A 22255-nucleotide genomic window follows, 5' to 3' on the forward strand; every position below is an offset into this window, starting at 1 on the left:
ACCTTCCTGAGCCCTGGCGCCCAGGTTTGTGAAATGGGGGGAATAGTGGATCTGCTCTTTGGGATTCTAAGGATTAGAAATGATGGCTCGAAAGGGCCTGGAGGAAGGGTCTGGCATATAGCAGGTGCTCAATAAACAGTAATTCATACCGTTGAGTTGCTGAGAAGCCCTAGCCCTCGTCCCCTGACATAATTCCCTCTGCCACAGGCATGGGAAGAGCCAGGGAAGCCCCACGTACCCCTGCTTCCCGCCCCTCCTTGCATGCCTCCCCTTCTCTCCCTCCCCTCCTCTCCCACCTTCCAGATCTCCAGATCTGGGGGCCTAGGGTGTTGCACGTGTGGACGAATCAGTTACTAGATAAAGGCAACCGTGAGGAGGATCCAGGCAGCACTAGATCTTTGGAAGCTGGGTTTTCTGGCACCGGGGTTTGATGTGACCTCAATATCTGAAGGTCTGACCTTCACGCTGTCAGTGATGCCTGCTGTTACTGTTGCCACAAAATCCAATTTCAAATAAGAACATATATTTGAATATCACTGTCTCTGTCTCTAGTTTTTATCCCTATAGTTTCTTCATGCTTCTGTTGACAGCATCTCAGTTCTCCAGGATGGCCATAAAATGGAGTCAAGAAAATCAGATTTTCTTCCCAGGGGTGATAAGTGCAGAAATCCTCTTAGTAAAGAAAAACACGTGTTCATTTTTATTGTTAAAAAATGTATACAAAACTTCCATGATACAAGATGCTTGTTATTAGCCAGTAACTTTTTTTTTTTTTTTTTGCTGTACGCGGGCCTCTCACTGTTGTGGCCTCTCCCGTTGCGGAGCACAGGCTCCGGACACGCAGGCTCAGCGGCCATGGCTCACGGGCCCAGCCGCTCCATGGCATGTGGGATCTTCCCGGACCAGGGCACGAACCCGTGTCCCCTGCATCGGCAGGCAGACTCTCAACCACTGTGCCACCAGGGAAGCCCTAGCCAGTAACTTTTATTATGAGGGTTTTTTCCCCCTAGCAATGTAGAAACCAGTGAGTGTTTTCCAAGGTTGGGAAAAGAATGGTCAGAGAGAGGCCAAGGGGAGGTTTGTCACTAGAGTTTATCCCTGGCTGAGCAGAGCGAGGGGACTCCTGGGAATGCATTCCTTAGTGTGCTCACCAGAGACCTGGTCATGTGTCCAGAGCCTGAATCCTAATTTGCGCTCCAGCAGTGATTGGCTGCAGGCAGGGTCCTGGACGGTTCCGTTTCTGGTCTGGGTCTCAGTTTCCTCACCTGTGAAATGAGGGCCTCCCAGAAATGGGCACAACCAGACATTGCTGGTGATGGAGAGAATTACCATGACCTCTTCCGAGAGCAATTAATTTGGCAACATCCAGCAGAACTGAAAATGAAGCCTAACCCAAGACCCACCAGTTCCACGTGGTGGTTTCTACCCTGGGGAAAGCCTCGTGTGTGTGCAGGGCTATCGACTGCAGCATCAAGGATCATGACAAGTGATTGGAAACAACCTAGCTTTCAGACTAGAGAGGGGAGGGTGAGTAAAGTGTAGTATATTCATATAATGAGATTAAAAGCAATTAAATGCAATGAACTAGATTCATGCGGCGATGTGGGTAAATCTTAAAATCATCATATTGAATGAGAAAGTGAGTTGCAGAAAACATTGAAGAATGGGTAAGTGGACTGTTCTACCCCTGATGCAAATCAGCACACACACAGCGATGCTACACACCATCATGGATTCTTACGTCCACATAAAAATTTAACAATTGAACTGGAAAGGTGCACATCAGTTCCTGATAGTGGTTGCCTTGGCAGGAGGAAAGGAAACAGAATTGGGAATGAGGAGAGAAGGGACTTGGAATCTAACTGCAGAGTAGCATAGATATAGATGTAGATAAATATATCTATTTTTTTAATAAAAGGAGACAAAGCAAATAACATTAACAAATTGTCAGTTCTGGGTGATGGATAAGTAAGTATATATGCGTGCTGGTTGTTTGTTTTTCCTGCTTTACATTTTTTTCTTTTTTAACATCTTTATTGGAGTATAATTGCTTTACCATGGTGTGTTAGTTTCTGCTTTCTAACAAAGTGAATCAGTTATACATATACATATGTTCCCATATCTCTTCCCTCTTGCGTCTCCCTCCCTCCCACCCTCCCTATCCCACCCCTCTAGGGGGTCACAAAGCACCGAGCTGATCTCCCTGTGCTGTGCGGCTGCTTCCCACTAGCTAGCTACTTTACGTTTGGTAGTGCATATATGTCCGTGCCACTCTCTCACTTCGTCCCAGCTTACCCTTCCCCCTCCCCATATCCTCAAGTCCATTCTCTACTAGGTCTGTGTCTATTCCTGTCTTACCCCTAGGTTCTTCATGACATTTTTTTTTTCTTAAATTCCACGTATATGTGTTAGCATACGGTATTTGTCTTTCTCTTTCTGACTTACTTCAATTAAAAAATGGAAACCTACGCATTGAAATAAACCAGCAAGGACGCTTTGGTAGGAGAAGGGTAATTCGGGCTTTTGGTTGCAATTTGCCAAGTCTCTAGGGCTAAAGGGAGGTGAACTGAGGGGCCCATGTCCCTTGGGGTTCCCTCCCCAGGAAACTCCACTCACAGCAGCGCTTTGCTCATCCGCCCAAGTCCTGGAGGCCTGTGAGCGTCTGGCGTTACCAGGACGTAATGCACAAGCCGGAGAGAAGGGGGCCATGGCAGGAAAATAAGGCTGGGCACGCTCGCGGGGAGAACGAGGTGGCAGGCAGAAACATCGAGTTGGAAGGATCCATTGGGGTTTGCAGGGTGATGGGGGTGGTGGAGAGAGACATTCCGTGCTGTGGGCGTGGGGTTTAGGGAGGAGAAAGCTCTGTGTGGCTGGCAAGTGGAATGGGCGGGAAAGGAGATGAGGTTGGAGATATGTGTGTGAGCTGGGTTATTAACGGGCTCTGGGTGCCACGCCCAACGGTGTGGGCTCCGTGCTGGAGGGCGAGGGAAGCAGCAGACGGCCTTAGAAGCATCCCCCGGCAGCCGGTGTGGAAGATGGGACGGAGGCGAGGCCTGAGGAAGCGGGGCAGGTCGCTCTTGTCCAGATGAGCATCGATGAGCACAAGTGGCCTGAACTGGGGCAGCGCCGGCAAGAAAAAGAAACAGAACCGACCAGCAGACAAAATGACAGTAGCGGCCAAGACCTACATCACACGTGCTTTGCCGGAGGGCCTGGAGCTCAGCGCTTTACGCGTGTTACTTTGTAAAATCCTCCCAACAGCCCGAGGGGGTAGGTATCATTTCTATCATCTCCATTTTACAGATGAGGAAACTGAGGCAAAGAGAAGTTAAGTAACTTGCCTCAGGCCCCTCCGCTGGTAAGCGGCAGAGCCAGGCTTTTGACCCAGGCAGTCTCCATTCCAAGCCAACCGTGGGCCACTGTGGTAGGCTGCTTCTGGCATGAATGAAGCCCTCTTTGAAAAAAGACCCACTAATAAAAAGCTGATGATGCCCTCATGCTGTCTCGCCTGTGAAGTGGGCTTCATGGTTTCCTAGGGGCTTTCATCCAACCTTGTCATAGAACCACTCCGTGAGTGCGTGAGGCTGGTGTCTGAATTCCCGTTCTACAGACAAGAAAACTGAGGCTTAGTTGGGTTAAAGACTTGCCCTATGTAAGTGGCTACAGGGACCTCAGACCCAAGGCCTGGCTCCTTGAACCCCCCCGCAAGCATCCTCTTGACCTTGTGGTCCCCTTGAATTGTCATCTTTACACATTTTAGGCTGACCTTTCACACCATTGTGTCCTTCCTTCCTTTGCCTTGAAATGTCAAGGAGGAAAGCGTGGCGTTTTCTCGACTTCACCTTGTCCTGTGACCTTTCCTAGAAACACCTCCCTGAGCTACACAGTTCACTGCAAATCCTTCAGTTGTGTCCTGGTGGGGCCTATTGACTAGAGCACAAAACAGGCCTCTCGCTGGCCCCCAAAGGTGTCTCTCCTTCCAGGAGGCCCAGTAGAGTAGTACTTGTGGATATTCTTATGGGTCATGTTTTAAAAATTACATCCAAATTAAATTTGTGCTGATTTAATCAGAATATGGAAGCTGAGGGATTTCTTGATCGTTCCTGCTACTGGATCCTGGGCACACGACTTGTCTCTGGAAACTGCGTGCTGTTCTCACCAGTAACAGGTGAGGGGAAGGTTGGACCTTCCTTTGTCTGCCTGTTAGTCAAATGATCTTAGGAAGTAGGAGGTCTGAACTGCATGTGCCTCTGAGAGCATCAAAGTTCGTGTCCCTCCTGGAACAAAAGGGAGACTGAGGGCCAGAGGGGGGCAGTGAACTAACTGCTCAGGGTCACATAGATGGAGCTGACAGCTCTGATGATTGTGGCATCTCCTAGGGGCCTGTCCTGACAAATGTGAGGTCCAGTGACTAAGAACCTCTGCTTAGACTCTGTAAGGGACAAAGGGCTGGATGCCAAGGCCTGGGGACAGCCCTCATCTTGAGAGACTTCAATAGCAACCCACACATACACACACTGAGATGCTGGATGGGGCACATGATAGGCGGAATCACAGCCCTCCCAGAGTTGTCCACATCCTAATGCCCCAAACCTGGGAATAGGTTACCTCATATGGCAAAAGGGACTTTGCAGATACGATTAAGTTAAAGATCTTAATAAAGGGGGATTTTCCTGAATTACACAGATGGGCCCCAGGTTATCACAAGGGTCCTTATAAGAGGGAAGAAGGTGGGGGGTCTGAGTCAGAGAAGGAAATGTGACAAAGGAAGCAGAGGGGTGTGTGTGCGTGTGTGTGTGTGTGTGAGAGAGACAGAGACAGAGAGGGAGAGAGAGGGAGAGACAGAGAGAGACAGAGACAGAGAGACAGAGAGAAGGAGAGAGAGAGAGGGAGAGAGAGAGACAGAGACAGAGACACGGAAAGAGAGAGACAGAGGGAGAGGGAGAGAGAGGGAGAGACTTGGATATATTGTGCTGCTGACTTTGAAGATGGAGAAAGGGGGCCATGAGCCCAGGAATGCAGGTGGTCTTCAGACAGAAAAGGCAAGGAAACGGATTTTCCCCTAGAGCCTCCAGAAGGAATACAGCCCTGCTGACACCTTGATTTTAGGGCTTCTGGTTCCCAGAACTGTGAGAGAATAAGCTTGTGTCATTCTAAGCCACTGAGAGTGGTAATTTGTTACAACAGCAATAGGAAACAATGTAGGCTGCAAAACCAGAACTTCAGGGTTGAGAGGGAGAGGGCGTCAGCAGGACGTTTTCTGTTGTGTGTGACCAAAAAGCTAACCCAGATTGTTCCGAACCCAAGAAAAGGGACAGGGGAGGGGATTCACTGGCTTGTGTAACTGCACATCCCAGGCTGGATACGGCTTCAGGCATGGCTGCATCCAGGGCTTGGTTCCTTCCCAGCGCTCAGCTCTGCCCTCTCCTGGGCTGTTTTTAGCCATAGACTTCAGTGGCAGCACGACCAGGACAGCAGCTCCAGACTTTATTTCCTCTCATCTTGAAATTTTGGGGCAAAAGGACATTTTTTTTTTCCTCCCAGAAGCCTCAGCTGAAATCTCATGGAATTTGAGTTCCACTTAGTCATGACCCTGTCACACATCACTGCTGGAGCTAGAGCCACCACAGGAACTGAGACGGAGGGAATGGTGGGTCCCAGATGAAAATGCAAGGCTGTGATCAGAAGTTGGGAGGTGGGGTGAGGAGGAAGGATGGCCCACCCCGAACAAGAATGGCCCCTGTGAAGCAAACCAAGCATCGTCCTCAACACACGTCATATGGAGAAGCAGTGGTTCAAATCCAAGTGTTACCACTTGCAAGCTCTGTGACCCTGGGCAAGTCATTGAATAGCACAGGTCCCATGTGCTCACCTGTAAGATGGAGGAGCCAGTACTTAGACTGTAGGGATGTTGCAGGAATTAGAGGTTACCTGTCACAATGCCTGGCTTGGAGAAGTTCTTGTAAGTGGTGGATCTTGATGGTGATGATGACCTCAAGAATGATGGTGATGACTGTGATGATGACAATGAGATAATGACCTGGGAATGTGTCTCCAAGTGCACACAGTGGTCTTCTTGGTGCCCAAAGGACCGGCTCACATACTTTTTGGATATCCAAGTCAATCAGCAGTTAAAGAATAAAAGTAGCTAAAGTGGGCTTCCCTGGTGGCGCAGTGGTTGAGAGTCCGCCTGCCGATGCAGGGGACGCGGGTTCGTGCCCCGGTCCGGGAAGATCCCATATGCCGCGGAGCGGCTGGGCCCGTGAGCCATGGCCCAGCTGAGCCTGCGCGTCCGGAGCCTGTGATCCGCGGCGGGAGAGGCCGCAACAGTGAGAGGCCCGCGTACCGCAAAAAAAAAAAAAAAAAAAGTAGCTAAAGAAAAAAATTGAAAAAACTCAAGTGTCTCTTTTGGCACAAAATGGAACTGGTAAAGTCTCCAAGGGAAAGTTTTCATTCAAATGCCACTGTTGGATCTGAATATTTAAAAATATCTTCCCATTGTGCGTATCCAGTTTCAGTTTCTTGGAATGAAAAGTAGATAACAAAATTAAACAAACAGCTGCTTTCCCTGGCATTTAACAACTCCCACCGGCTCCGTGGCGCAGGCAACTCTGCTGTGGCTCTTTCCCTCTCTGACAGAAGAAGTCCTGTGCTCACTGGAGGAAATGTTCTTGGGTCACGGGTAATGTCACTGATATTCTCGGGACTTCAGTTCTCTGATGCATAAATGTAGTTGAGGTGGCATCTCCGTAAGTAACGCAGAAGGTGATGTTGTGTTTAAGGCTGAGCTGGGAAGAAAGGATTGGAGCACCTGTTGCTCCAGCCACTGAGTGGGCCTGATTCAGGGGTCAAACATATACGCACCGTTCTGCAGTCTTAGCATTCATTATTGGGTATCTACCATGTGCCGGGTGAGGCACTTGACATAGTCATTGCCTTCAAGGAAATTGCTGTTTAATGAAAGAGGCTGAGCCATAAGCAACTCAGGCCACGAAAATAGGCTCAAACAAGTCTATAGGAGCAGAGGAGGGAAAAGTTGTTTCTGACATAAGGATTTTCAGGGAAGAGCTGAGCTTTCCCACTGGGTAGAGATGACCAGGGCAGGGAACTGGACACTGCTTCATACACATAGCTTGTTATTCTACATTGCAACAGGCTGGCCCACTCCTCTCTTAGTTTCACCTTTGACCCTTCTTCACTGCCTAGACTGAGTTCCCTGGGGATAAGAATGCTGTCTTCTGCTCCTCCCCTTTGCTCTTCTACCGAAGGACAGCTCTTGTAGGCTAATAGAACTTTAAGATCATGACCTTGGTCTTCCTCTCTGTTCTTTTTTTTTTTTTTTTTTTTGCGGTACGCGGGCCTCTCACTGTTGTGGCCTCTCCCGTTGCGGAGCACAGGCTCCGGACGCGCAGGCTCAGCGGCCATGGCTCACGGGCCCAGCCGCTCCACGGCACGTGGGATCTTCCCAGACCGGGGCACGAACCCGTGTCCCCTGCATCGGCAGGCGGACTCTCAACCACTGCGCCACCAGGGAAGCCCTTCGTCTCTGTTCTTAATTCCCCAAGGCTGGGCCTGGAGTTTTTCCCTGGCTTTCCTCTGACAGCTGGCCCTGATGTAGGGCACACTGTACTTCATCTTCAAGGATGTGGGGTTTTGGATGACTGACGGAGAGGCTGATCTCGGTCAAGCCCAGGCAGCCCTCACTCACTGAGGTCAAGGGAAGGATATTCCCTTTATCTGAAGCTGACATTTCCTGCTGGTAACTAGCTCTGGGAGGGGGTCCTGGGTACTGGGGACATGAGCAAGTTGGTTGGGGTAGATGCCTGGGGCAGCCCTTCATTCCTTCTCTGTATCTTCCTCTCTGCCTGAGGCCAGCATCAAAAGCTGGGGCCAGGATTGGGTGTCCCCACCACACAGACAGGGCATTTGAATTGGAAGGACTTGAGTTTTAGTTGCAGGAATTGATAACCTCTTAGAGATGATATTCTCTAGCCAATTAGGTTATCTTTTCTCTCATTTCTATCCTATCTTCTCCAAATCTAATGGGGGTGTATTCAACATCCTAAGCATGTTCCTATGATCCGGGAAGTGTACATGGCCCTTGTCACTCCATCTGTGCTTTGATGAAATACTAGATTATGGTTGCAGAAAGATTAATCATGCCACAGCTAAGAGAACACTTCTGAGAAAAAGCACTGTCAAAAGGATAATTGTACAAGGTCACCAGCCTTCTCAGACCTTTCTGTTTTTCCTCCTTTCCTTTTTGTGACAGGAGGAGCTCAGAGAGACCACAAGGAGTTGATTGCTGGGGCAGTGGGTCAGATGCTGAGAAGGTGGCATCTGTATAAATTACAGAGCCTTCCTTGCCCCTGGGCTTTGCCCACTTTGCATGCAGATGCTAGGGTAAATTCCAAATCACTTACCCTGGCATTGAAGACTCCTTTCATCGGGTTCCAACCTCTTGTCTATGTTTACCTCTAACCATTTCTCCCTTCCCCTGCATTCCAGGAAGTTGCACAAAATATTGGTTATGCCTTCACAATGCTGTGCACTTTAAAATGGCTGAACTTTTGCACTGCTTGGAATAGCCTTCAGCCTTTAATTTGTATGGAAAGCCCCTAATTATTCTTCAAGACCTGACACAAATGTTCCCGCTCAGTCAAAGCCGTCCCGTACTCCTCCAGGCAGAATCAATCTATCTCATCTCTGTGTTCTCATAACACTTGGCTCAGACGGAATTATAACACTTTTCACATTGTATTTCAGTAGTTTACCCTTCGTTCTGTCTCTCGCAGTGGTCTGCTAGCTCCTTGAGGAGTGAGGACATATTACATCTTCTTCTGGAATTCTCAGTCCTTGGGTGTAACACTGTTCCTGGCACAGAGATGCTCATCCCATATTCATGGGATGAATGACTAAACTTGTTGGCATCTGTTGGGGCTTTGGAGAGGAATCTGGTAAATAGTACCTCTCTCCCTCAGCTGAGTTCAGAACTAAAAGAGAATGGACAGAGTTGGAACAAGGAGCATCAAAATATCACCCCAAATGACCAAGCTAGAGGATCATAATCTAGGAAAGTCAAGAGGGCTTGTTAATCCCTACCTCCAGTTTAGAACTTGGGACCACCCAACTGAGAGCAAAAAATCAAACCTGCAGACCAGGCCACCGTCTCCTGCTAGTGTGGGTTGAGGGGCAAAGATAAGAGGGAGTTAATTCCTCCTCCAGGGTATTTGATTTATTTAACTGAGAAACAGTGGAACATGAAAGCTGCCACCAAGCTGGTGGTTCACTATACCTTCATGGGGGTGGAGTTAAAACTTTTCAAGAGGCCAAGTGCATTTAGAGAAAGTCCCTCTACCTGGGAATCAGGAGACGGGAAAAGTCTTTCCCCTGTAACTGTAAATGCCTTGGATTTTTTTCTCTTTAAGCGTCTTTTATTTTCTACCTTATCTGAGAACCCACTCGCCATTTCCAAGTCAGGCTTTCAGTAAAATATTTTTTTCATTTATCCTCCCTTCTCTCACATATATCATCATTTTTATTGTTTCTTCCCTCCATTTTACCCTTCTTGAAAATAATGTGTAACCTTGGCAGAAATACACCCAGAGGCCTCAGTTTCTGTAATTCTAGGGGGAGGTGCAGAGTTATACCACACTTTTCTCAAGCAGTAAGTTCTTGATATGTGGCAGACACTGCACTTGTATGGAAGCTATATCAACAGGATCCGTGACTTCAGGAAAATCAGAGTCTAGTGGAGAAAGCAATGTGGAAAAGAAAATCATAATTGAGAGTGGTACACAACGTAATAGGGGGAAGCACAAGACACTGTGGGGATGTAGAGTTGAGGATGATTAATTCCATTTGAAGTAGTAGAGGTAAGAATTTTCCAAGTAAAGGAAACTCAACTCACGTGTAATCAGAGAAGTCTTCCTAAAGGTGACACTTAGGCTGAGTCTTGAAGAATCAATAGTCCGTAGGAGTTACGCAAATTGAAGGGATGGTGTGTGTGTGTGTGTGTGTGTGTGTGTGTGTGTGTGTGTAATATTTAAATAAATAGCACACATGGGGCAGCTTGATGTGTGAGAGAAACCACAGGTTGTGCAGTGTGGCTGGAACACGCGATTCTTGTTGGAGAGTGGCTAGAAAGGGGGTTGGAGGGTGAGAAGAGGACTGGGTAGATCAGGAGTCCAAGGGAATATTCTGGGAAACATCTGCTTTCAGGGAATAAGTCACCTTGTGCAACCTAGTGTAATTCTGTGAAGGAGACCATATTCAGAAATGAGAAAAGCAGACAAGAAGCTCTGAAGAACGGGTCTTCTTTCAGCACCATGGCCAGCAGCTAACCCACTTCTGGCTGCTGAGTTGGAGCTGCCCTAAGATCCCAAGGCACTAGGGGATAGAAAGTGGGAAGTGGCTGGAGAGCTGACCTTCAGAACCTGGTTATAATGAAGAGTGTGTGCGCGTTCAATTATTCATGGGTTAGCGCATGAGGGTGCTGTTAAGAAGTTGACTCTGGGATTCAAAGTTGGGTAGAATTAGCAGGCATGTTTCCCTGAACATAAAGACATTGTTGTTTCTGAAGCACGGAAGAGCCAAACCTTGGGCCCCAGTTGTATCCTATGATGAAAATGTTCTCTTCCATGATGTGCTTTAATTATCATTTGGGGTATATGCACCAGCTCAGAGACTAGAGCCCTTGGGCTCAGCTTGGAGCTGGGGCCTCACAAAAGGACGCTGCTCATTAGAGTCTAAAAGTCAGAAAGTACAGTTGAAAATGCTCAACTCACTGAGCTTATAACTCATTTGAACATTAATTTTTTTTACATGAAGTAGAAATAATAGCTATTTCCAACAGCCTTTGCTTTACAACCCTTCTTTCTCTGGCAAATCGAAAGCGGCATTCTTTCCCTTTGGGCTGCCTGAGTTAGCATTTGTCATTTTCCTTTTCACCTGTGAACCTCCATAGGGCTGGATGTGAAACTAAACCGTTATTCAGCAATCTCTAAAATTCTTAAGTAATCAATTCTGTGGCTTCTGGGAAAGTGAGACTGTTCGAAGAGGCTAGGGTTTTGCCTGGATTGAACAGAACTGTGGAGAGAAGTGGTTTCTGAACCGAGACTCACGAGAGGCTTCAGTGGCTCCTCGATGCCCAGAGATTATTTGCAAAATGGTGTGTGTGTGTGTGTGTGTGTGTGTGTAAGGGTGAACGTGCATGTTCATGTTTCAGGAGGGCAAGCACATAACTTCGTCAGACGCTTTGACAGTCCTGTGACCCTTTCAAATGAGTTAAGAGCTACAGGATAGAGAGAGGAGAACAGATTTAGAGAATTCAGCCATTCCTGGCAAAAGTTGCTACCCACATTCCCACCCTGCTTCCTCCCTTAAAAGCCAAATAGGTGGGCTCCACTGTGAGCCATGTGAGGGAAAAGACTGTTCACGTGACCTCCTGTTACATGCCTAGAACCTAGAATTGCGCCCGGCTTGTAGCGTATCTTTGCACAAAAGAATAGGTTTGATTGGTAGGGTGTGGGTGAGTCACTGGTGTTCAGGGATTCCCATGCAGGAAAAGAGGAGGAAAACCAAGATTTGCAAGGGCTGTAGAGTCCAGAGCCCCTCTGGTGCAGCCCCAGGCCATCCAGCGGGGCTTGCTCCTGACCAGGAGGGCACAGGCCCTGGTTTGGATCAGATAATAATGGTGGTGGTGAGGCTGGCGTACTTGGAGCCCCAGCAGCGCAAAGCATTCACATAATACTTGTTTGACTTTCCCTCACATACCGGGAGATAGGTGAGGCCCTTCGGATAAGACCCAAAAGGAAGAAAAGTAGTTGTGGTGGAGGGGAGGAGTGTTGATGAGTGATTTATTCACAGGTCTTCTTCTCAAACAGGTCAGCTCTTTTCTGGAGCTCTAGAAAGAAGCAGCTTCCTCCACATGCTGCGTTCCAAAGGAAAGCTCACATCCGTCAAAGCCGGTCGCCTGGGTGGGATGACCCGGAAGGATGTGAATGTGTGTCTCTGCGTGTGTGGTGGGATGTGGAGGTGGGCCATTTGGAGGTGGGTGAGAGCTGAGCATGGCTATCGAGTCCATCATATTCTCTTGGTCAAGGTGTCTCGGAAAAGCCGAGGACAGAACCTCACTGTCATGGAGGCCATGGGGAGAGGGCATGAGGAGTAGTGAGTGGCCGGGGCTCTGCCTGTGGAAGAGGCCATGCCCAGCCCTGCTTGGGGCCTGGACCCCTAACAGCACAAGGGAGGGAGGGGCAAGTGTGAACACGTACTGTGCTTCCCCTGTGTTCTAGCCCTTGCCGCATACGCTTCGCATTCACTGCTTCTGTCATTTGTCCCAAAGAATGCTGCAGGGTAGATGGTGCTCTATCCATTTTAGAGATGAGGAAATTTAGATGGAAGGGATGAAGGAAGATGCTCTTCCACAAACAGCTCATTTCAGACTTAGGAGAAAGGTACCAGGAGCAGTGCTGAGCCAGACGCCAGTCTCCTCCCATGCATGAAAGACTGGTTCAAGGAAGGTGCTGAATAATGCCCCCCGCTTTCCCCAAAGATGCCCACATAGTAATCCCTGGAACATGTGAGTAGGTCATTTTCTATGGCAAGAGAGAATTTGCAGATGGTATTAGGTTAAGGATTTTGAGGTGAGGAGGTGACCCTGGATTAGATGGGTGGGACCGATGTAATCTCAAGGGTCCTTCTAAGAGAGAGACAGGGTATCAGACTGAGCAGGGGAAGAAAGTGATGTGGAGGTGGAAATAGATTGGTGTGATCCGGCCAGGAGTCAAGGCAGCCCATAGAAGCTGGAAGAGGCAAGCCACAGATTTTGTGTCAGAGCCTTTACGTGGAACAAGCCCTGCTGAGACCTTGATCTTAGCCCCTAAAGGCTCATCTTAGACTTCTGATCTGACGTCCAGAACTGTAAGGGAATAAATTTGTGTTCTTATAAGCCAGTAAGTTTGTTGCAGTTTGTTACAGAAGCCCTGGGAAACTAACACAGAAGCAGTCAAGTATGAGATTCATCTTTAGAAGAAAACCCCTTTCAGTAAAGAGGGAGGTCATCGGTGACAGGAGACCCTCAGTCGCCAAATGAGAAATGCTACCTCACTCCTTTACTATGAGAGGGATTTCAGCCGGGTCAATAATATATGAATTAACATGTAGTTAGCACATCCTACGTGTCAGATAGTATGCTGGAGACATACCCTTTCCTTTAATCCTCAAGGAAACCCTACAAGGAAGATACAATTACTGTTCTCATTCTATAGATGAGAAAACTGAGCCTCAGAGAGGGTGACTATCCCACGTGACACCCTTAGTCTGTACGAAAGCCAGGATTTAAACCCAGGAAATGTGGCCGCCTGCTGGTGCATCCAGACACTTGTTTGATAAACAACTATGCAAGTGGGCATAGTACGATTATTCCAGCAAGTAACAATCTCAGGTGGTAATAGATCTTTAGATGGTGTGGTAGGCAGAATAATGGGCCCCTGAAGATGCAGACCTTAATCCCCAGAATCTGTGAAGCTATTGTTTTGCACCGAAGGACAACTAAGGTTGCAGGTGGAACTGAAGCTCGTAATCAGCTGACCTGGAGATAAGAGCTTATCCTGGATATCTGGGTGGGCCCAAGGTAGCCACAAGGATCCTTAAAAGGGGAGGATGGGGCTTCCCTGGTGGCACAGTGGTTAAGAATCTGCCTACCAATGCGGGGGACACGGGTTTGATCCCTGGTCCGGGAAGATCCCACATGCCATGGAGCAGCTAAGCCCACGTGCCGCAACTACTGAAGCTCGTGCGCCTAGAGCCTGTGCTCTGCCACAAGAGAAGCCACTGCAGTGAGAAGCCCGCGCACCGCCACGAAGAGTAGCCGCCGTTCACCGCAACTGGAGAAAGCCCTCGCACGGTAATGAAGACCCAAAGCAGCCTAAATTAAATAAATAAATTTATTTTTAAAAAAAAGTGGAGGAGGGAGATAGAAGTGTCCATTAGAGGATGGTGTGTAGAAAGGCACAGAGAGACGCATCACTGATGCCTTTGGAGATGGAGGGAAGGGGCTACAAGCCAAGGAATGTGCACAGGGCAGATTTCACAGCCTCTAGAATCCAGAAAGGGCAAGGAAACAGATTCTCCCCTAGAGCTTCCAGAAGAAAAGCCCCACCACCACCCCAAGAACATGGCATTGGAGTTCAGACCTAAATGACACAAAGGAGCTGAGGAAGGGCTTTCCAGGTAAAAGGTATGGAGCAAAGGACCTATGATGATGATGGGTTGGTGACTTCAGGAACAGAGAGAAGATCAGCATAGGGTTGTGGACCAGTAACATGAGCATCACCTGAGAAATGGTTAAAATGCGAATGCCCCGGTCCCATCCCAGACCTGCTAAATCAGAATCCCTGGACAGAATCCCTGTCCAGGAATCTGTTTTTGGTAAACCTTATTGTTTTTTCTTGCATAATCACACGTACAGAAAAGGAAGTATAACATCAAAGTTTCTATTTTTTTGAACCACTTGAAAGCAAACTGATGACCTGATGCCCCATCACCCTCAATACTTTAATGTATATTTTCTATAAATAAGGACACTCTCCCACACAGTCATAATACAGCCATCAGAATCAGGAGATTAGCAATGATAGGCACAGATGCATCTAATTCTGAGAGCCCATTCAAATTTCCCCAGTTGTTCCAATAATGTATTTTAAAGCAAAAAGATTTATTTCAGAAGCATGTGCTGCATTTAGTGCTCATGTCCCTCGAGTCTGGAAAAGGTCCTCAATTTTCCCTTGACTTTCAAGACCTTGACACTTCTGAAGATTACAGGACAGTTATTTTAGGTCTGTCTCACGCTTCCTCATGATTAAATTCAGTTTATGCGTCGTTGGCAGGAATAGCACAGAAGTGACACTGCAGTCTTCATCTTGCGTCCTAGCTGGTGGCATGTGATTTCAATTTGTCCCATTAGTGGAGACGATTGCTTTGATGACTTAAGATGGTGTCTGCCGGGCTTCTCTACTGTAAAGTTACTCTCTTCTTCTTTGTAATAAGTGTTTTGCAGAATGGCATTTTGAAATTATGTCATTATTTTATTCCTCATCACATTTTCAATTTATTCATTTATTTGTAGATCTCTATATGAACTCATGGTTTCCCATATTTTATTCAGTGGATTATATAATCCATGACCATCATTGTTCCATTAGTACTCAGATTATCTCATATTTGACCAGTGGGAGCCCATTCAAAGTGCCTTTGGGTCCTTTTGACATGTCCCCATCGTTCTTTTTTTTTTTTTTAAATAAATTAACTTATTTATTTTTGGCTGCCTTGGGTCTTCGTTGCTGCGCGGGCCTTCTCTAGTTGCGGCGAGCAGGGGCCAGTCTTCATTGCGGTGCATGGACTTCCCATTACAGTGGCCTCTCTTGTCGCGGAGCACGGGCTCCAAGCTCATGGGCTTCAGTAGTTGTGGCGCACGGGCCTAGCTGCTCCGTGGCATGTGGGATCTCCCCGGACCAGGGCGCGAACCCGTGTCCCCTGCATCGGCAGGCGGATTCTCAACCACTGCGCCACCAGGGAAGCCCTCAATTTTATTTTAGTTTTGAAAAGAGTTAACAAAAGTAGCTTTATCTGGGGGCAGAAATGCCATCATGGATGATATGTTAGCTCTGAGACGAATCTCTTCTGAGTACAGGAGCCATCAGTTACCTAAATGAATCACTCACCCCTCCCCTCTTCCCTTTAGCTTTTAGCATGCTTAAGTGATCCCTTCTGAAGTACCAAAAGCACTTTCTTGACAGTGTGCCCATTTGCAGCTCTGTCTCTCTCTTTCCTTTCCTGGCCACGCTTCTAGCAAGTGTTTCTGTACCCTTTGTCTTCATGCCCTAGAATGCTATTCACACCTCGACCCAGTGTGATCTAGCTTCCACTCAGGAGTTTTGTTTTTATTCTGCCTGTGCTGGGAGCCACCAGAGGGTCTTAAAGGAAGATGAACATAACTTGATTTATGCTTTAGAAAGATCCCTCTGGCTACTTTGAAGGGAAGGGTTTGAAAAAGCCAAGAAAGGAAGCAGGATGGCCAGTCCGGAGCGTGCTGTGCTACCAGCTGAGAGGATGCTGATGTGGGGACTTGGTGGAAGGGGGACAGATTGGGGATATGTTTGGGAGATAGAGCTGGCAGCGTGTTCAGATGGATTGGATGAAGGGGGTGAAGGAAGGAGAGCGGACTGCTGGTGCATCTAGACACTTGGCAGCCCCTGTCACTCTCCAGTTCTGAGACTCTGCAATACCGTGGCATCAGCGGCTGCCCCTGTGAGTGCCGAGCACTTCACAGTTTACAAATCGGGCTGAAATCCATGACCCCAGTTAATACTCACACCAGTCCTCAGAGGGCTGGAGAGATTTTTTTCCAGCCGAGTTTTATAGCCAAGGAAACTAAGACCCAGAGGTTCGTTTGTCCAAGACCGCGTATCCAGGACGTGGTAGAGTCAGGACTTCAGGCCAGGACTGTCTGCTTCTAAAACCTTGATTCCCGCCTTCTACCCCTGTCAGAATTCATGGTTGCCTCTATCACAGCTAAAATGATGCCACCAGGTGCTGCTTTATCCTGGGATAGCTGTCTTGCTCTCTCATCCCCAGTCTCAGTTCTTACCCTTCCTAATGACCTGGATTGCTTGGGTTTTTCTCCTCCTGGACTGTCCTTAACGCCTTCCCTGCTGGTCAGAGCCCCAGTCTCCCAGTTCCACCCCCTCAGCTCAGTTACTCATGGCCCGTGGGTCTCACCTCCCCAGTGCCTCCTGAATCCTTCAGCTTTTCAACCTGACCACCTCCAGGGATGTCTCCCTGATTGCTCCGCACTTCTCCAAGCTCCGGTCACCTTAACCTCGTCCCCTGAACCCCCCACTGTGTGCCTGTGACATGTTACTCTACCATGCAATGCAGCATGGGATTCTTCACACTTGGTCCCCCGTCTTAACTGTTCTGACTGTAGTTACCTCCATCTCAGGGTCTTCAAGGTCAAATTCAAAGTCTCTCCTTAACTCAGGAGGTGTGATCCAGCTTTCTCTGAACCAGAAGAAGCAAGTCAATCAAATACGGATTATGAGTCATAGACTTTCCTGGGACCTTAAAGGAGAGTCTATGACTCTCCTTTACTTCAGTCTTCTGTCTGAGGTTATTCGTTCTTCTCCAATACTCTCCCCAAACTTGAGTCTCTTCTGACACCTGAGGGCTCACCAACTCTTAGGGAAAGTCATTCCTTCCTTGGACAGATATTTTAAGAATTTCTTAAAGAAATTCTTAAGAAAGGGAAACTTTCTCCCTCAAAATTCACCTACCAGCAATAACTTCCTACCAGCCATAACCTTCCTTCCCCCAGAGCTACCCAGGATAGGGCCAGTCCTGCCTCAGGGTGGCCATTCGGGGGTGCAAAGGCAGTGATCTTGATGTCGAACCTGCTTCTTTTCAGGCTAAACATCAACTTTCCCACTCTCTGTATCATCCCAGGGTACCTCCTTTGTCCTGGCCTCCTCCCCAAGATGGGTCCTAGTTTCTTTGTCCTAGAGACTCTTTACCTCTACACCTCAATGAAGATTCAGAAGATTCAATAAGTATTTGTTGAGCACCATCTGTTCCAGGCAGTGGTCCAGGAACTAAGAATACAACAGACACTAATCCAGGTAGAGTCCACATCCCACTGCATCTACCATTGTATGGCTCTGCTCCCTTACTAGTGTTTGTGACAACCAGTCTCAAAACTGTGGTCATATGTGAGTTCCAGGCACTGTGTGCTAGGTGCTGGAGATGCAAAGATGAATAAGTATTGTTCCTGCCCCCGAAAGTTCATGGCCCCCGTGGCTTAAACAAACGGGTTAATAGGTTTGTATTGAATCTGTCTGTCTCTCTTTCACACACACATACACACATCAGTTTCAGGAAGTCTGCTAACTTCTGATCCATACATGCAAATCTGTTCATGTTCTAGGCATCACTGCTGACTCAAGAAACTTACCTCCATCTCCCCTTACTCTCCACCCTACCCCAGAGGATTCCAGGGGTCCGGTTCTTGGCAAAAGCCTTGAGGGGATCCATGGGACATAAGGATGGGTCTGTTGAACTGCATTGCTCCGGACTCGATAAATAGTTATCCCCAGCCAACGTGGTTAAATAATCATCAAACCACATAATTCAGAAATCATGCTCCTTAAATCTCCCCATTTAATACCCATCAGAAAATGCTAATCTGCCGCACAAGATTTCATTTTCTTTTTCTAGACAGGAAGCATTTTTTTCAGTCACATAATGACTTTCCTTGACATAATAATGAAGGAATGTGAATGTAAAACAGCCTGGGATGCTGGAGCGTTCTTTGTTATCTGGGGGGCCGGCCGCACAGAAAGAGCCAGAGTTACTGCTGACGGGCTGGGCTGTGTCTTCATTGAATTAGCTGCTTACAAAGATTGAAATTTACCAAATTAAATTCTAGTGAGTAATTTCTGTTCACGTAAATGGCAGAAATTAAACCATCGTGGATGTGGCCAGGCTGTCACATGGGCCTGACATTACATTGGGGGGGGGTGCTGTGGAGTCAGGCAGAACCAGGATGTGGTCAGCAGAAGACCTGTCCACAGAGTGAGGGAAGGGAAGGTTGAACTAGTTGAGCTCTGAAATCGGGAAGGTCCATGTTCAAATCCCAGGTTTCTCACTCCCTGTTGTGTGACTTAGGTCGTGTCGCCTGAGGCTCTCTGAGCCTCAGTTTTCTTATCGGTAAAATGGGCACGATGAAGAGCTATTTAGAGATGAAAAATGAATTGCACCTATAAAAGCATTTGGTTACCTGTAAAGGTCTGTGTAAATATTGTTGGCTGTTGCTAGGTAGCTCCCAGCCTTCTGATTCTCTGTAGTGGGAATCAGCCATCTTCATTTGATTTCCAGAGTCAGAACCGGTGGAAATCCACTTTGGTCTCGCACATTGTTGGATGTGCCTTTCTGAAGGCCCACACGGGGTGGGACTGTTATATCATGTTGACAATATAAATTAGACTGATCAGGGGCTGACAGCATCATTAGGAATGATACACTGTTTAGTAGGCGGCATTATTGCCTGTTAAATTTATACATGACAAACTGCTTTCTGTCTCTACCCAGTGACACCATGATTTGGCACCAGCCAAATCACAGGGAATGCCATGGTGTGAACCCTAGGCCAATCATTAACTGTCTCTAGGAAGTCACTCAGCCCTTCCAGCCCTGCTGACAGATTGGCCTTTGGTGAAACTGTGAAGGAATGGATATGAAATACCCGGCATAGGGCCTGATACACAGTAGGCCTGCAGTGGGGTGGCTGGTATTGCTTTTGCTGTCATGCAGCCGAGCCAGCTAGTGTTGGAAATCTTGCCCTTCAAGCAGCAGAGAAGGGAGACGCTGGACCCCAGAAATGCCCTTGCTGTGCTACCTGCTTCCCTGTGTTGTCATTGTTCCTTTTAAGAAAAGCTCCGTGAGGTTTACAAAGGTGCTTTCTGATGCAGTATTAATACCTCCCTACAGGTAAGGCAGGAGGGCACCTAGTGCAGGGTAGGTGCTTAGTGAAGGAAGATTCTCGTAGTCTTGGGACTCCATGGGTGAGGAAACCCTGTTTTTCCCACCATAGTAATTGGCAGCATTGGCACCCAGTTAGTAAAGCCAGAAATCTGGGCTTTATTCCTGACCCCTCTCCTTCTCTCTCTCATACATCTACCACTAAAGTACTCTGCAGGGACCTGCATTTCTCCCCATGCCCCTGCCCCACCCGCTACAAGCCACCAGCGGATCAGCCTGCCACGGGAGCGCCGTGTTTCCCCTCCGGCCCTCCTTCAAGTTAACCTCCACACAGTGGCCAACTTAATGGTTTTAGGTCAGACGCTAAATCACGGCACTCCTCTGCATAAAATTCTTGACACTTAGACTAAAATCCAAACTCCTGTCTGCGGTCTATAGATCAGTTAGGGTTCAGCCAGGAAAACAAAATCCATGCCAGATGCATGTTAATAAGGGGATCTTAATACAGGGAATGAGCTCTGAAGGTGGAGGAAGGGCTGGCAGGGCGGCAGGGAAAGCTGAGGTGACCCAGAGATGAGTCACTGCATGGAGCCACCGCCAGCCCTGGAGCTGCAGGGACGAGGCAGGAGGTGGTGGGACCGGAGCCCAGGAGGCAGGACCACCCGGCGGGAGCAGGGGCTGTGGACGAGCCTGGTAGAAGAAGCTGGAGCCTCGAAGCAGAGGACATCAGCCATTTTCTGGAGATTCCACCCACAGCAGGGTGTGAAGGAGAAATATCATTGCTTTTTCCTTTTTCTCCCTTTCCAATCTTCTCAGCCCAGCAATTCCATTTCTAGGCATCTCTTCGAGAGAGAAATGTGTATGTGTACACGGGGAATCACACACAGCAGGGTTTTCACAACACTGCTTGAAATAGCATCAAGCTAGAAACCAATCTAAATGTTCGTCCACAGGAAAATGGATAACCATTCCTATGCTCGATGACTGCCCAGCAGTTCAAATGAGCGGTATCCGTGAAAACAACTGAGCTGGTCATTTGCTGGTCTGCTGTCCTATCTGTTCCCCATCCCTGGCCCGTTCTGCATGGCAGGGTGGCTGACCCCTGCACACTGGTTTCCCAGGCATCCTTGCAATGGGCATCCAGCTAAGTTGGTCCACTGGCCAGAGATGGGAATGTGAGAGGAAGATGGGGCCAAGCCATTGACAGTTTTATTAGGTGTTGACAGATTGTCCTTAAAGAAGCCTGCACCCATTTATCCTGCCACCATTGCCGAGAGGAACGCCTGTTTCTCCACACCCCAACCTGTGCTTTTTGAAAAACATTTAAATTGAAGTATAGTTGATTTACAATGTTGTGTTAGTTTCTGGTGTACAGCAAAGTGATTTAGTTATACATGTATATATTATATTTTTCCCTTATTACTTATTTATTTTTTACACAGCAGGTTCTTATTAGTTATCTATTTTATACATATTAGTGAATCACAGGTCATTCCCAATCTCCCAATTCATCCCACCACCATCACCACCCGACCCCCCACCCCTTTCCGCTTTTGGTGTCCATACGTTTGTTCTCTACATCTGTGTCTCTGTTTCTTAACGCATGTATATATTCTTTTCCATTATGGTTTGTTATAGGATATCGAATATAGTTCCCTGTGCTCTGCAGTAGAACCTTGTTCCAACCAGCGCTTTTTGTTACTTTTAAAATAGGCAAGTACTGGAACCTTATCGTTGCTTTAGGTTGCATTTCTTTGACTATGAATGAGATTGAGCAATTTATCCTGTGCTCTGGGCCATTTATGGCTTCCCATACCGTACGTTGATCGCCTTTTCATAACCTCTGCCTAGTTCTCGTTTCCTTATTGATTTGTTGGGGTTCTTCATTTATTCTAGGTTTTTACATTCTTTGTTGCACATGTGGCAAACATTGCCTAGGATGTCTGCTCTCTTCTTCCATCTTGTTTTCTGGGAACTCACATGTTTCTGCTCTACATTAAACTGGCTGCTGCCCAGGTGTGCTGCATGACTCTTGAATTTCTTTTTTTTCCCATTTGACCCCTGGGTTTGTTATATCATTTTACTCTATATCTTCCCCTTCCTTGTTCGTTTTTATTCTTTCCTCGTTTTACTGAAGTATATCTTCAAGTAACTTTCTCAGAAAAGATGCACAGCAGGTCACATTTACCGAGGCCCAATGTGTTCCAAGCAGCTTTATTTTCCTTCAGGCTTGATTCATAGTGTAGCCATGGCCTGGTCTCTCTTGCTTTACCTTGTAAATGATGAGTTTGGGGGTTTGCCTCTGCCTTCCCATTAGACTGTGAGACTTTGTCTCACTCTTCTCTGAATCTTTAGTGTTCGGGACAAAAGGACAGGTGGAAAGAACACAGGAACTTTGCGGCAAGACCCCACAGTTCCCCTGTTTCTGAGCACTGCACCTCGTTGCCATGCCCCACCCCTCCCTCTGGGAGCTCCAGGCAGGACAGGTGGCCTTGTCTCCACAGCGTTGGCTGTGCCCAGGGTGCCATGGACTCCACACCGTGGGTTCTGCCTGCTCAGTGTGTCCTGTGTCCACAGCACCCAGAAGGCTCTGTTATTCTCCCCTTTTCTTCCTCTTCCCTGCCCCAGGAAATATCTGCTCTGGGCCAGCCTAGAGGGAACATACAGGCATACCTCGAAGACACTGAGGTTCAGTTCCAGACCACCACAATAAAGCAGA

The sequence above is a fragment of the Leucopleurus acutus genome, assembly GCF_964270905.1.
Source record: "Leucopleurus acutus genome assembly, chromosome: 19".
NCBI lineage: Eukaryota > Metazoa > Chordata > Mammalia > Artiodactyla > Delphinidae > Leucopleurus > Leucopleurus acutus.